Raw genomic sequence first — 15293 nt, forward strand, 5'->3', positions numbered from 1 at the left:
GAGGGAGGGCGGGGGTGAGGGGCGGCGGCGGGGAGGGGAGGGGGGAGCGAGGAAATTTCTGGAACAGCCGCCGTGGAACCGTTGTCTTGGGCGAGCGCGCGCCTGCCGGGTGCGGGCAACAGCTGTGCGCGCGCGCGTGTGTGTGTCTGGAGGGGTATTTAAAGGGCTAGCAGCAACTTGGGGCACATTCCGATGGAGCCGGGGGTCCCCAGCGCCGGTCCTCACACCTGCCCCGGTGGGGCTCCCTTACCCCCCCCCCGCGCAGTGGTGCGGTCCGCGGGGTAGCGGTGTAGCCCCCTCCGGGGCAGTGGTGCCGCCCGGCTTGGGGGTGTTTCTAATAGCGCCCGGGCATCGAGTGCCCCCTCCTGCCCCCCCACCCCCCCACGGCAGGAGGCGGGGCCTCCGCTGCCGTTGCCGCAGTCGCTGCCCCCGGGCGAGTGCAGCGTGAGGCCCCGCCCCGGCGGGGGAGCGGAAGAGCCTGGCCTGCCCATCCCGCCGGGGCCTGGTCGCGGTGCGCGCAGCTCGGGGAGGGTGGTGGACTGCGTTCAGCCCGCTGCTGAGCCGGCTGCTGCGTGCGCCGCGAAGGCTGGGATCGGCTTGGCAGCAGCTGCCGCCAGCAAATGTAATAGTCACCTCGGGCCGCCCAGCGTCCCCCGGGCTTCTCTGCAGCCCGACCTGGGAGCTGCTGCTCCCCCGGGGTCGGACCTGCTCTGAACTCACGTATTAACACCGACACCGGCACCTGGGCCTGCTCTGTGCTTCTGTTATCTCTGTTTCTCTTTCTCAGTCTCCATTTCTCTCTCTCTCTTGAATTGTATCCATGCAGTGGTTCTGGGCAGCTAATACTCCAAATGATTTTAGAGATACAGTTATAGTGGCGTGGGGTTTTTTATTTCTTTCTTTCTTTTTTTTTTTTTCCATCTTGACATCCTTTTTTCTGCTAATGCCCAGGTTCTCAACCCTTTTCTGTAAACCAGGACCCATTTATAAACATTGATGGCCAGTCCTGACCCAGTGCCCCTCACTCCTGACCTGCTGCCCCGTCCCTGTGTGTGTGTGTCTGTGTGTGTGGCGGGGGGGCAAGCAGTCCCTTGAAGGGATGGAGCTCTGCCAGCCTGCAACTGTTTCCCATGTTTTTCTCTGTGACCCTTTCATGTATTCTTGCAACCAGTTTTGGGTCATGACCCATGGGTTGCGAAATGCTGTGTTAGTCAGCTTTGACTGATTGACTGATTGATTTGTTCCTCATTTAGGGTAACTGACATGTCTTAGGGTCCTGATCTGTGTCAAAACCCTTATTCAGCAGGAGGAGTCTTGTACCATGCTATATATACACTGTTTTGGCCACATAGTTATGAATGCTGTCCAGGCAGGGTTCATTTTTTCCTCAGCCCCTCTTGGAATCTGCTGCGTGTTCCATTAAGTTGGTTACCGAGGTAAAGAGACTGCGTTTTGGCCTGGTTTGCAGACTTTGGAGAACCTTTGAGTCAGAGTCGTCTTATGTCACAGTCCCTTTATTCTAAAGTCTTATTCAGTTAAAATAGTCTTGCATCTTTTCGGCTTTCTTAAAATCTTACAATAAAGTGAGCACTCATATTGCTGTTTACCTATTCAGGTGTTCATTATTTTGCTTACAAATTTATTTCTAAGTGCTCTTCTGCACTTTTCTTTTTGCTACGGTATCACTCTTTTGATAAGATGTGATTTTTAGAGGTTTTTTTAAAATACATATTATCAGTATAGCTACCAACATTGCGGCAGTTGTATCACTTTACAGATCCCTGTATAGTCCAAGTGGTAAAACATACTTATGTTAATTGTGCATGCAGAAAGCCATAGTCTCTTAAATTGTCTTGAAGGGTGGAAAGTTAATGACTGCTGCAGTATTAGAAATTCCCTGATACAAAGTCACAATATTTAGGGCAGTTCTAGGCAAAAATATATATATGTTGTAGAATCCCTCTCTTAATACCTCTGCCAAAAATTGCAGAATATTGTTTTTAAATATGCAAATAACTGCTTTTGTACTTAATCATGCATTGTTTTAAATTGTCGAACCTAACAATTGTCGAACGTAACAAACCATATATTTGGGTAAAACAGTATCTTGCCTCATTTGATTTCATCCTTTGTGTTTAGCTTATCCAAAACCAATAGTTTTTCAAATTTTGTTACAAATGAGAATATTTTTTTGCTGTTTGGTTTATTCTGGGCAGGGAAACATTTGCAGGGACAGGCACTGAACATAGCAATAATTTTAGATACTTCCCTGCCTTCTGACAACAAAAGGCACAAATGAGCGCTTCAGAAGAACATAAGTGCCATACTAGGCTTGTCTACACATTCATTAATGTCATTACAGCGCATTAAGTTTTTTACCTGCAACTACAGGTACTAACAATGCACCATAATCAGTGCTACTGCACATTAGTGCAGATGAGCAGTCTTAATGTGATGTTAATGCACGCGACTAAGTCTATTGCGCATTAGCGTGGTTTTTGCCAGTTGTGCCAGTGCACAGTAGAACAGTCTTCTGTGCATTGTCTTGTGCAGATGCACCCGCTGGGTCAGACCAACAGTCTGTCTAGTCCAGTATCCTATTTCCAGCCATGGCAGAAGTGAATGCTATACAGGGAGATCATTGAATGGAATATCTCTAGAGTGCTTTACCCCAGTTCGGTACCCTCCCTGCATCAGCATACAGATTTTGTGTAGTCTTTAATTTTAAATCTTGATTTCTTAAATCCCTTAAGAGCACGTGTAAGAGAATAGTTCCATTGATTTTGCTGGCAGAGCAAAAGTAATGTGACTAAGGATCTGGCACGGGCCTGGGGCTTACGGAATCTGGCTTTTATTCCTACTTCTGTCACTGACTTCACAGTAACTTTGGGCAATACACTTCTGTATCGGTACCTAAGTTTCCCCCATTAGTAAATGAGAGTAATTATGCTTGTCTGCTTTCATCCATAACGTAGGTACTGCTACTCACTTGATCTAAAGTGACTTGCCTGGAATGGTATCTAACTATTTTTTGCTGCACAGGAGTTTTAAGAACTTTAACTTTTACATATGTATTGTTCTGTTACAGTGGAAATTGTGGTCTAGGTTTGGAAAGTAAGATTTGACATACCAAGTTGTCAGCTTACTTGCATTTTCTTTAAAATACTATTTTTTAAAACAACGTACCACATCAGATACAATGAATATTCGTTTGAGGTCCTCTTTGTTCAAATACTGTGTTTTTAAAATGGGGTCCTTCTAAACTTCTGTTACTTGTTGTGTATGCTCCCACTGATTTTAGTGGGAGTGTGAGATAAACTGGATAAAATTGCTGCATCCTATTTTTTAGTTTTTTCACAAAACAGATAATTTTGCTATTTCTGGTTGACAGGAATTTTTGAAGAGGAAAAAAGTATCAACAGTCATTGTTTTATCCATGCTGCTAATGGAGTGTTGTAATAAAATCTTAACAGTTCAAATGATAACTAATATAATTAAACTGGTTTCAGAGGTATTGCTACTCAGTGGAAAAACAGCAACCATTGAATCAATGGCAAATTGTATTGACGATCAAATATGAACGCATCTTTGCATTTTTGTTAGAATTATCTGGTATGATGCTTCTATTAATGACTTGAATACTAAAGAGATGTAGACCAAAAATATCTCTGAGAATTTTATTAAGTGGTCTGGGGGTTGAAAGGCTATTCTATAAAACTGTCACACATACCAAAATTTATAATAAAATAGATTAATGTCTCTGTTATTGCTTTAACAGTCTCAGAATAACACTGCTGTCTTGTAGCAGTTCCTCCTTCTTATCTTGTCTGTTGTTGGGGTGTGCACAGCTAAAAACAATAACTTTATCAAGGGATTATCTTACCACAACGCCTATTGTATAAAGTCTAAAACAACTCTCAGTTTTCTAAGCATTACAGGGTTCTAAGAGCAGTAAGTGAAGTATGAATCCACAGATACATTTCTTTGCTTAGCTTCAGTAACACACTGATAGATGTTGCAAAAATGTTTTGCTGAAAACCATTATATCCTTTACCATGATTGTCAAGTGTGAAAATACTTGCATGTGTTACAGAATATTCCTTTTGCTCGGCTCATTCAGTAAGAACGCTATTTGTGGTCACATTTCACGTCCACGGAAGTGATTGTAATGTTAGAAGTATAGAATGTTCTTACATATATCGGCATTAAAATCTGGAAATTTGAATAATAAATACAAATAGTAATGCTTATGAGGTAGCATCTAAGCTTATCAAATTTTAGTTAACATGCGCCATAGTATGCTTGAGGTGAACCAGCAGTAACTCAGTTTCTCCATCTTTAGGATGGGAGTCTTGAGTTAAGTGATTTGTCAAAGATTAAAGAATGTGTGAAAGAACTGGGAATAACACCTGGCTCCCAGATTCCTTCTGTACACACAGGAAGGAAAACAGATTTTTGCATCACAACTTCAATACAGTGAGCCTGTGGTACATGGTAAGCTAGTTTGTCCTTTTCAGCAGCAAATGGCAAAGTACAAGGAACATTTTTGGAAGGTGATAAACTGTGTTTTGTGGTTTGCATATCATGAAAAGACCTGACAGTTTAGAATCGTAGTCATAGAAGAAAAGTTTGGACTAATCTTTGCTTCTGGAAATACTTTTCCTGTTCTTTTATATTCTGTGCTTCATTTCTTTTTTTTAACGGAAAGAATATATATTTTAATAAAAGACTACATTAATTAAGCATCACGAGATTAACAGTTCATCATTTAAATTAACTTTTTAAAAGTCTCTTAAGTCAAAGGTATGCAGTAATATGTAAATTAGCACAGTACAACTTTTTGTGTTTATAGTTTAAAAAAAAGAAAAGAAAAAAGAAACCCTGGACAAACTCCTTTATTTGTCACTTGCAAATAACAGTTTATGACCATATTCAAATAACTTAGCAAAATAACTTGTTCTAAAGAACGTGTAATGTTTGATCTGCTACAGAGAGTTAGAAAGGAAAGAACTGACAGGAGAAATAATAGTGATATGCTGACTTGCCCTTTTGTCTTTCACTACCATCCTCTGTTGTTCCATATGTTGGCAATAAAAAGGAACATGGTGATTTACTTCTAGTTGAATAAAATATAGATAAATTGTACTGCTAATATATATATTTTTGGACTTCCAGGCTGGTGTCTGTGTACCTCTTGATAACATGCAGAGTTTGGGGGTGCACCCATACAAAGTTTCCCTTTCTAGTTAATTTCTGGCAGTGATGGTGACAATGCCTATAGTAAAGTTGCTTGATACTTTTCATTATCACATCCTGTTTTCAGTTGCTTCTAATTTTTTTTTGTAAGTCAAATTACTAGGTGATTTTTCAAGGGGAATTATTTTGGGAAATTTCAGCTAAATAGTTCAGCCTTTTCTGAGAGTGATCTTAGAAGAAAATCATACATGATTTGGCAGGCAAGTTTCTTTGGGTAAATGTGAGAGAACTTTTATTAGACTTCCATTGCCTGAAGAAGGGTGCCCAAAAGCTTGCAAAGAACTTTTTTCCAATATTAAATTGGTCTATTAAAAGATATAACATCTACCCAAAGAACCTTGCCTGCCTACATATCCTTAGACCAACACGGCTACAACCAACAAGCCTTACACATGATTAGGCACATGTGCATGGCAGCCCAGATCCTCCAGCCCACAAGACTTTTTGCTGTCTGTATTGGCTTGGCGGTGAGCCCTGTGGTCTAGATCTGGTCTGGGGTGTGTACCTGTGCTTTTCATCAGGAACTTAAAATTTGGTAGGGCATGTTACCTCTGTGCCACGTAAATGTTCTTTGCTGTCCCTGGGAAGATGTGCCTTATTCAGGGGTACCAAACTCATCCAGGCCCTAAGCTGAGTGAGGGACACAGAACTGGTCCATAGTCCAGATATGCAAGGCCAGTCTGTGGGGCCCAATCTGTGACCGGCCATATGTGTAGCGCACGCACCAGCTCCTGCCCTGTATGCCACATGCAGCCCATGCTTTGTTGGCCTTGTACACTGGATGTAATGCACAGGGCCAGTCCTTGGGCCCAGTCCAGCCCATGGGCCACATCTTTGACATCCTCTAATACATCCAAGATATAAACTTCTGGAAAAAAAACAGTTCATGTATGTTTAGCAGAGGTTTGTTAATCTGGCAGTTAAATTACCTAATGTTGATATTCCCTGTGCACACTCAAGCTTGTTATAACTTACGTGTTACATGGCCTGCATTATTATCATCCTCACAGCAATGGACAATGCTGAATCCCAGGACTGTTGGTGCTGGGAAGGACTATTCCTGATTACCAAAACTTGGCTTGGGGCTAGGCAGAGGAATTCATAACAAGGAATATCTCTGCTGTTACAATGTTCCCCTTTAGTGCTTAAGATGAGATAGAAATGGCCTGACTGGCATGCAGAGGAGTGAAGAGCAGGAACAGAAGTTTTATGGGGCAGGAGATGAGAACAGCAAAAGATGATAAGATTAGAGGGAAGCAGAGGAAATAAGGAGAAAGAAAGGAATTGGGTGTTGGGGAGCAGCAGGGAAGATTGATAGGAAGGTTGGGTGGCTCAGGGCACAGGGGTGGAATAGTCTGCAACCATTACTTAACACTCCTGCAGGATTTAATTGAATCTTACTCCTGAGTCATCTATCCTTATTTCTTCCAGAGTTGTGAAACAAGGATAGGAGACATTTTTAAAAAAAGTAAAATAACATGGTTTAAATATTTTCTTTAAACAAACTTAATTTTAAATCTTGACGACTGACGCTAAGACCTAAATTTAGTAAAATCTATTAGAGTAATGTAAATAAAATAACAACTATAAAAATTTTTAAATTTGTTGTCAAATATTAAATAAAGTCAAATTACTGAACTGATAGAAGTCACTAGCTAAGAATAGTATCCAGAACTGTCTAAAACAGGGGTGTCAAAGATGTAGCCCAGATCCAGTCTGCAGCCTACGGGCTCCTAGATCGGTGAGGTCTACCACAATTCCCAGCTACAGAGCCTTGTTGGGGGCATGTGTCATGGGGGGAGCAGGGGAGTGACAGATATAGTAACCCCAGTGTTACCACCCCGATTTGTCCTGCTGCTGCTACTGGGTCCAGATCCAGCCTACAAGACTCCTGCCATCTGTATTGAGCTGGTAAGGAGCCCTTTGGTCCAGATCCAGCCTGGGGGCCAGGTAAGTTTGATATCCCTGGTCTTGGTCTATATGTGTTTGACAGCATAAGCCTTTTATGCATTTACAGAGAGAATATTTTCTTAATTGCAAGTTATTCAAATAATTCAGTGAATAATTTGATCAAATCTGAGCATCGATTGGGAGATGAAAAAGGATGAAAATATATTTTCCTTTTTTGGGTTTATGAGTAAAAACAAGGTGTGAGGGGCTATCAACCAGTTCTGAAATTATGAGGGGGAGGGTGACCAGAAATAAAGAAGAAAAATCTGAATAAATGTATATTAAGCTGTGTATTTTAATCAATTGATTATAATGCATCCCCATTGTTAGCAAAAAGCACACAATTGAGCTTAAAGAACATGCTTAATTGCAAATCAGTAATTTAATGGTTATCAACCAAGAGAATTAGATTAAATTGGTGATTAAAATTACTTTGATTTATATCCGTGTCCAAACCATATTGACGAAAACATGTCTATCTTTCTACTAGCAGGTTCGGACTGTAGATGATATTAGGCATTTACTACCATAAGTTACTACATTGACTGTAGTGGCTGACGACTGTACCAGTACGCTTTAAAAGATCCTGGCCTGCAGAGTATTCATATGGCGAGTCTGGATCTATGTGATAAACCATTTATAATTACGGTTTATGGTTTTACAGCACTCAAAACATTCTGTCTTGAAGGCAACATTAAAGGAATGTTAAAATACATCTCAAATCAAGGTTGCTTCTAATATGGCCCGCTTACATGGATGCGTTAAGGCAGTGGTTCTCAACCTATTTGCCACAGTGGGCCACACTTGCAGCTCTCAGTGTGTTATGTGGGCTGCACCTACACAACTTACTTCCTGTGTATCCATTTAACAAGAGGTCACATGAGCCACAGCAGTGTGCTGATTGGGCTGCAGGTTAAGAACCACTGCATTAAGGTATTTATTTACGTGATCTCTCACTTTTTTTTTTTTGCCAGGCACTCTGAGTCCCCTTTTTCACTGCTCCCCTCCCCCTCCATTGTCCATGGGAGTGGAAAGCAGTGAAAAACCCAGCATTTTCAAAGTTGGCTTTTGACTGAGTGTTCTTAATTATCCTGGTTCTCAACAAGAGACGTGTTTGTCCAGATTTCCAAATGTATAAAGAACTCACTGTAGCAGTTAATATCAGTGGCAGTTTTAGTTGGAACATATGTTTTGTTATAGAGTACTAAATACTCTGAAAATCCAGGTTCTAGGCTTCTCAAGTTAGACATAAAAATCAGTGAATGCTTGATTTTTTTTTTTTTTTTTTTTTTTTTACTTCTGTGCCTCAATTTTAAAATAAGGACTACGGTCGTTTATAGATGTGCTCCCAGGAGGTGGATGGAGGGTGCTTATATTAGTAAGCCCAAGTGTCACCGCACTGAAAAATGGTGGTGGTGGGCTGTGAACTAAAGCTCATCAAATGAGCTTTAATTTAAAGAGCCCCGTTTTTTGGTTTTTTTTTCAGAGCAGGGATGCTGATACACAAGACACTGGAGGCTGCTGGAGCACATTAATTTCCGTGCTCTGTGCACTGGATTTACAGCACGTTGAAACAGCCTCGCTGCATGTCTACAGGAGCCTTATAATTCTAGTTAATTTCATAAGGGTGTTGTGAAGATAGATTTACTAAATTAGGATTTTGGGAACAGATCGTCAAAGCTATTTAATTTCAGTGAGATGTTAGATGTCTAACTACCTTTGTGGCTCTGATGCTATGATGACCCTAGAAAAAAGTTTTGAGGAAAATTTAATAATTCTCTAGTCTGTGCTAATGCCGTGGGAACTGGGGACTGCAGTATGCATTCTAAGTGTTGGTAGGAAAGCAGAAGCTTCCTATGGTTTCAGAGCGTAAGGAAGTCAGCAAGGGAATCTTTGTTACTAGGAGCCCCTAAATGGGTTTTGGGAATCAGCAAGGTAGTGAAGGAAGGCATCTGTGCTCTTTGAGACCTGCCTCATCTGTCTTGGGAGCCACATGAGAGAGATGGGAGTTTCCTTCTCCCTTTCAAGTCTTCTAGTCCTTCTTTATGACCATCATTCCTGCAAAACCTATGAAGGCTATAGGAATTTGATAGGAAAGGTGCTGCTTGGCTCTGCAGAAAATTTGTGATCCCAAGTACCCTCAGGAATTCACAGATGTGAGACTTCCTTTTTGAAGACTCCAAGAGTTCAGTATCACAGCCTTTCTTCACAGCACTGGATGGACATGGAAGGCGCGATACCTGGGGGTGCCGATACGCGTGCTCGGGGTGCGGGGAGGCATTTTAATTAGAGAGGCTCTTGGGAGCTGCTCTGATTAACATATCTGTAGCATCTAATGTATTCCAGCATCCCATATTTCAAAATGGTGGCAGGGGCCCTTTAACTAAAGCCCCTGCCTCCATTTTGAAATGTGGGTCCCTGAATACATGAGATGCTGCAGCACGGTGGAGCATTCTAATTAAAAAGCTCCAGCAGACTCGATTAATTGAGTCTACACCAACATGTAATTGGAACTCATTGCAGCCTGTGTAAAAGTGTCCTGGAAGACTAAGGGGTTGTTAGACCTCCCTAGACTTTCTAGAGCTAAAACCAACAAAACTGCCTATCCTATGGTTGACAGAAACTCCTGTCTGTAGAATAGCTAAAGATCCTTTCCATGTATTTAGAGAAAAATCTGTATGATGAAGTCAAACTTGCCACATTTAGGCTGAGTTTGTGTTGCAGCTCAAGAAATTTATTTATTTATGCAATTTATTTGCTACTCAGGGCCATTTACAGTAAGAGAACAGAACAACTTAAAAGGCAACTGAAACATCAAAAACACAAACCAGAGACCCACTAAACATCATCATCAAGCTTTGTTTGCCAAGTACTTGCACAAATAGGAAGGCTTGCAGCGCTTCTGAAAGATGGTCTCGAGAGTAGCAGAGCTGAGGAGCAACTGCTGAGAATGACCTTCCATGATTACTTTCCAAATTGACTTGATGTATTCATGGTATTTTCAGGAGTGTAAAAAGACTAACTTGTGGTTGACATAAAAAGAAAAAGGAAATGCAAACAGAGTTGTGCTCCTTAAAAGAAGCACCCAAACTCCCATAATACAGCTTTCAGAAAGATCCCCTCAGAAAATAAGATATTTATATTGCCTTATTCATTCCAAGCAGGTTTCATATAAATCACCATATAGACAAGATTGCCTTAATTAGATAATAGATGTGCCACTTAACAGTTTTAGTCATACAGCACACATGTAAAAGAAGTTTGCTGATTCCTTTTTTGATTAAGAGCATATCCAAGAAAGGAGTCTTTTATTCATTCGTTAAGCGCCTAATCCTGCCAAATGCTGACAGCATACAACTAACTGGGCATGTGAAATGGTTCAATCTCTATAATGCAGCATGAGGACCAGTTTTTCAAGTATCACTAAATACAAAGATTTTGTATGGTCAGTTGGGTAATCAATCAACCTACTTGCACTAAAAATTAACCTGGTAACAAAGCAGCACCCTTGATATCAGAGAAATGACCCTGAAACAAAGCTGGTTTTGTTTACTGCATGCCTTTAGTACTCCATAACTTTCTTATGACCGATCACTTTCTCCATGTAGACAGCCAAATAGTTGATCCACTACACCTATGCCTATAGTTGTGTTAGTATAACACCTCTATCTGAATACAGTATTCCCCAAAAAGGTGACATTATTCTGGCATAATTACTGCACATTGAGGATGGTTAAGCTACATAAAACTGAGGTCACTGTATTTTTGAATGAGAATATCCATACAAAGTCATTATACAAGGTAACGTGTTACCTTCATAACTTTAGTTTATTTGCCTTTGCTTTTCTGAGTATCTTTGTGTAGTCTCCTGGAGACAAGTAATCACTTTGATAGCAGAATGTATGTCTGTTGATTATATTACCTTACGTAGAGGCGTATAGTCTACAACTATTGCATTTCTGTATTCATTGATATAATAGTAGTTTTACTTTCATTTATGCAAATAGAAATGTATGCACAAGCCTATGTGATCTTCATAGATGCATAATGTCAGTTGTTCAATTGAAAGATTTTTTAAAAAATGGAACGGACTCAGAAAATCCTATTTTACTTTTCGATAAGATTCAGTTGCCCTGTGTGTTAAGAGGTTACCCTTTATTTTGATGTCAGAACATGAAAATATGGAGTATTTTCTTCTGCAAATTACTTTCTCCCATCAAAGTATCAAGCTAAATTTTAGCTTTAAGTCTTGCCCTGTTTTCAGGTTACTGAGAGGAAGGAAATAAAACAATCCTGCAATGTTAGCTTTAAGCACAGGTTCAACAGCATCCCAACAAGTGGAGGCATCTGTAGCTTGGAGTGCTTCATCCTGTATACACCCTAACTTCTCATTACCATTATTCCTAAGAAACCATGTAAGAGGGACTTCATATGTATACCTCTTTTAATTTTATTATCCTGTATCTATAGACATAGTGGTCTAGTAACTGTTTCAAATAACTTTTGGGGAGGATAGCATAACCCCAACCTCTTTGATCTTTTGTCGGCCAAACTTAATACCCGTATCTTCTATCTAGAACACCTTTCCTGTACAAATCCTGTTCAGCCCTTATACCCTTCTACCTGGGCCTTATACCTTTCTCTTTTCACCTTTTATTGTTTTATATGGGGAACAGGTTAGGAACCATATAGCTACTTTTTACCTGCATAGTTTTGGGGAAAAGCTAATCGGTAAGAGCTGCTTTCTTCATCTGGAATATTCTTTTGGGGTATATTTTCTTTGTATCTGGTAGCAACAAGACAGGTGGGTCCCTCCTGCAGTCAACTCTGAACGACGGAAGTCAGGTTATTCATAATTGCAAAGACTTCAGGATCTTGAATGGAACATCCCAATTTTCTAGCTGGAGGTGATCCACCCTCTCTGAAGGTTCTGTAGTTGAGGAGAGAATCCTTTTATCTGTACATTCAGTTGTGAGTAGATTAGAACAGTAGCCATCCGGGGTGGATCCAGGTAGGTGCAGTGGTGCTGTAGCCCCCCTTCAATTCCTGATCCTCTCAGAGTTTAAAACCATCTATATGGCAGTAAGATCAGCATTTCTATTCAGGTAGCAGGGAGAGAGTTACTTGACTTCATGGCTGATTATAATCTACCTGATTCCTTCCAAATTCTTCATGCCACAGGAGTTAACAATCCTGTCTGTCCTTTTTAATGGTCCTGATGTTCCACTAATCAAGCTGCCTTTCTTCTGCAGTTCTGTCTGTTAGCTGCTCCTGTTACTGTAACTCCTGTTTCCCTGCCATGTAGAGTGTTTTTAAGTAGTCAAAAACATTAACTTAGGTGTGGAAACGTTAAATGAGGAAAACTTTAACTCTAGTGAAGCACTGGATGCACTGTCAAGATGCTCAAAAAAGCTATTTTTTTTTGTTTATGAATCTGAAAAAGATATTTAATTCTAAAGACTGCAGGACTAGTGAAACATATTTTGATTATTTTTTACCTTGTTGTGTTTACTGTAAGTGATCATACAGCAAATCGGTATATATTCCAATAAACAAGTTTAAAGATATACTTGTTTTTGTTCTACTCTTAAACTGAATAATACATCCATAGGCCTTTAGCATATTAGTCAAGCTTCTAGTTTATTTTTAACTGGATAAAAATGTGTGTTGTGTTATATGTAATGATGCACCATACCATCTGCACTCCGCTTTTCAAAATCCTAGATCCACCCATATAGCCATCCAGCAGTATCATGCCACCACCCTGAAAGAGTTTCTGACTAAGGTGAATAAGAAGGCTACAAAATATCCTTTCGTAAAGGATATGTATGTAGTTGTAGGAAAAAGGATGCCCAGATATTTGGGGCTTTGTTAGATCAGAAAGCCTGGTGCTGTTGTGTTTTTGTCCTCTTGAGGATTTGGTTTTGCAGTATACAATTAAAGTTTCAGAACTCAAATTCACATGCCAACCCCATCTCCGTTTTAAAAATTGCTCCCACCCCCAATCTTTAGAGAAATTGTATAATTAGACATGTAGAATCCTGTTTTTTTCAGAAAGTGAAGAAATAAAATTATTTTAAATCTCAATTATGTGTTTTAAGATATTTCACTAAATGGCTTCCATACAGTGCTAGTGGCCTGACTATTCTGCAGATAATTTTATTCACCATAGACTCTATTTAAAGTAATTGGGTCTTGGATCACTGTGGTATTGCTTTTAGCATTTCCAGGAACCATGTTTCTTGAGTGCATGTCCATAATTTCTGCCTCACTACTCTTAAAATTAGTATTTATTACATCAAACAAAATTAACTGAAATATTATTAAATATAATATAAGTGATAATTTTGGCAAAAAAATTTATATTGTCTAATAAGTCAGTGATTTATCCTGTTATTTCAGTGCATATGCTATGAATAAGGCCACAAATTCCTTCAATTATGTTTTGCAAATCCTATGGTGTGGTAGACTGTTTGTTTTTCCCCCCCCCAATAATAACAACAGTTGAACTTATTTTAATAAAACACTATTGAGAAGGATATAAACAAGCTGGTTAGCATTTCTTGGCTTCATATTTGATTTGATATGGAAGAGCTTTCCTCAAGATAGTCCACCATTATTTCTGTTTTGCTGCCCTTTGACTTTTTTTTCCAAATATGCCTTTCTGTGCCCAAGCAGTTGAGGGAATAAATTCTAAAAGTTCTGTAATATTTGCTTTCTGCTACATTTACTGACAAATTCAAAAAGGTAGGCAGTAAAGGGACTGAAAATTCAAATAATCAAATTGTATCAGTTTATTCATTTTAGCATAGTTTATTCTATTTTAATGAAATAACTGAAGTTGTAAATATAGTTCTTCGTTAGAAATGTTTAATATTCTGTTCTGTTATTTAAAGATTTTTTTCCACATTTTCAGCTGATAGGCTGTTTGTCAAACAATATTGTGTCCTGAATTTTTCCTTGTTGGTTCATAGATCTGTATCTTCTGTCTTGTGGAACAATGACCCTGGAATTCGAGCTGCTGGAATAAGACAATGACCTCTACTACCAGATGAAAGAAAAGGGTGAGCAGCTTCCTTACAGCTGATACCATGTTAATTCACTATTAGCAAACAGTATGAAATGGAGGCTAATCCTATTCTTTTTTAATACATAGTGAAGTCTATTCTAGATATTTCTCCTGCTCAAGGCAGGCTTATTGTTTCTTTTGCTTCTGTACCTGAAAAAAAATTAGAAATTTGGTAAATAAAAACATACAAACCATGCTGGATCAGATCATTTGACCACTTCTGCCTCAAACTGTGGCCAAAACTAAATGCTTCAGAGGGGAGAAGTGTTTAAAAAGTCCTATAAGGCACAATTAGGCACTGACAAGTCCCTTGGGGTAGTTTCTTTGTAACCTCAGATAATTAATGGTAGGGTAATACTCTGAAGCAGAAGAATTTATAGACCTTACACATGTCTGTATTTGCTTATGTAGTTACAGATAACACTGGCAGATATATCGGTACAGTACATTATACTGTTCTTTTTTTCCCCCCTTTTATCCTAGGCTGTCTGTTATGTCTTATGTGAATGAAACCAACAAATTACTTATTGTGTGTTAAATAGCAGTGGGTGTCCCCTCTGCTCTTATGAGAAGGAAGTAAGCTCATGCTTCTTTCAGCTTGCCTCTTCTACAACTACTTGCTGTACTACCGGGCCCTTTTTTGTTTGTACAGGGAAGTCCTTCTATACCTCTAACCATTATTTTGCCATCCTCTATCTCTGTTACAGCCTTTTTTGATATGGTTCTATTTCATGACCAGAACTGAACAATGGATTCCTGGTGAAGTAGTACAATCAATTTATATCAAAGTCACTTTTAATATATTATCTTTTTTTAGTAATAAAAACTAACATCATCTATTTTTTATCATCACTGCATACTGATCAGAAACATGTTTCAGTTGTCCTTGGTGATGCCTCAATGTTTCCTGAGTGGCTTCAGCTAGTTTAGAAATCACTTATTTGCCTCCCTAGTTCAAATTTTTCTCTTGAGTTTGCATTTCTTTCCCGTTGTCTACAGTAAACTTCTTGCGTCTCTG

At 39.6% G+C, this 15293-nt stretch overlaps 1 protein-coding gene across 11 annotated transcripts in view; it reads left to right on the plus strand.

Moving 5' to 3' along the window:
- Positions 1–15293, plus strand: part of PKNOX1 (PBX/knotted 1 homeobox 1) — a 63090-nt gene that overhangs the window by 344 nt on the left and 47453 nt on the right. For 8 of the 11 annotated variants that reach the window (XM_090061411.1, XM_090061401.1, XM_090061421.1 and 5 more), the window contains exon 2: positions 14181–14270. The gene's annotated coding sequence lies outside the window, so the exon portion shown is untranslated. Of the gene's footprint in view, positions 1–654; positions 4495–14180; positions 14271–15293 lie in introns of those variants that run through there. The other 3 variants (XM_090061392.1, XM_090061459.1, XM_090061432.1) reach the window with 2 other exon arrangements.

This window comes from Crocodylus siamensis, chromosome 1, assembly GCF_052110815.1.
Source record: "Crocodylus siamensis isolate JL-2025a chromosome 1, ASM5211081v1, whole genome shotgun sequence".
NCBI classification, from domain to species: domain Eukaryota; kingdom Metazoa; phylum Chordata; order Crocodylia; family Crocodylidae; genus Crocodylus; species Crocodylus siamensis.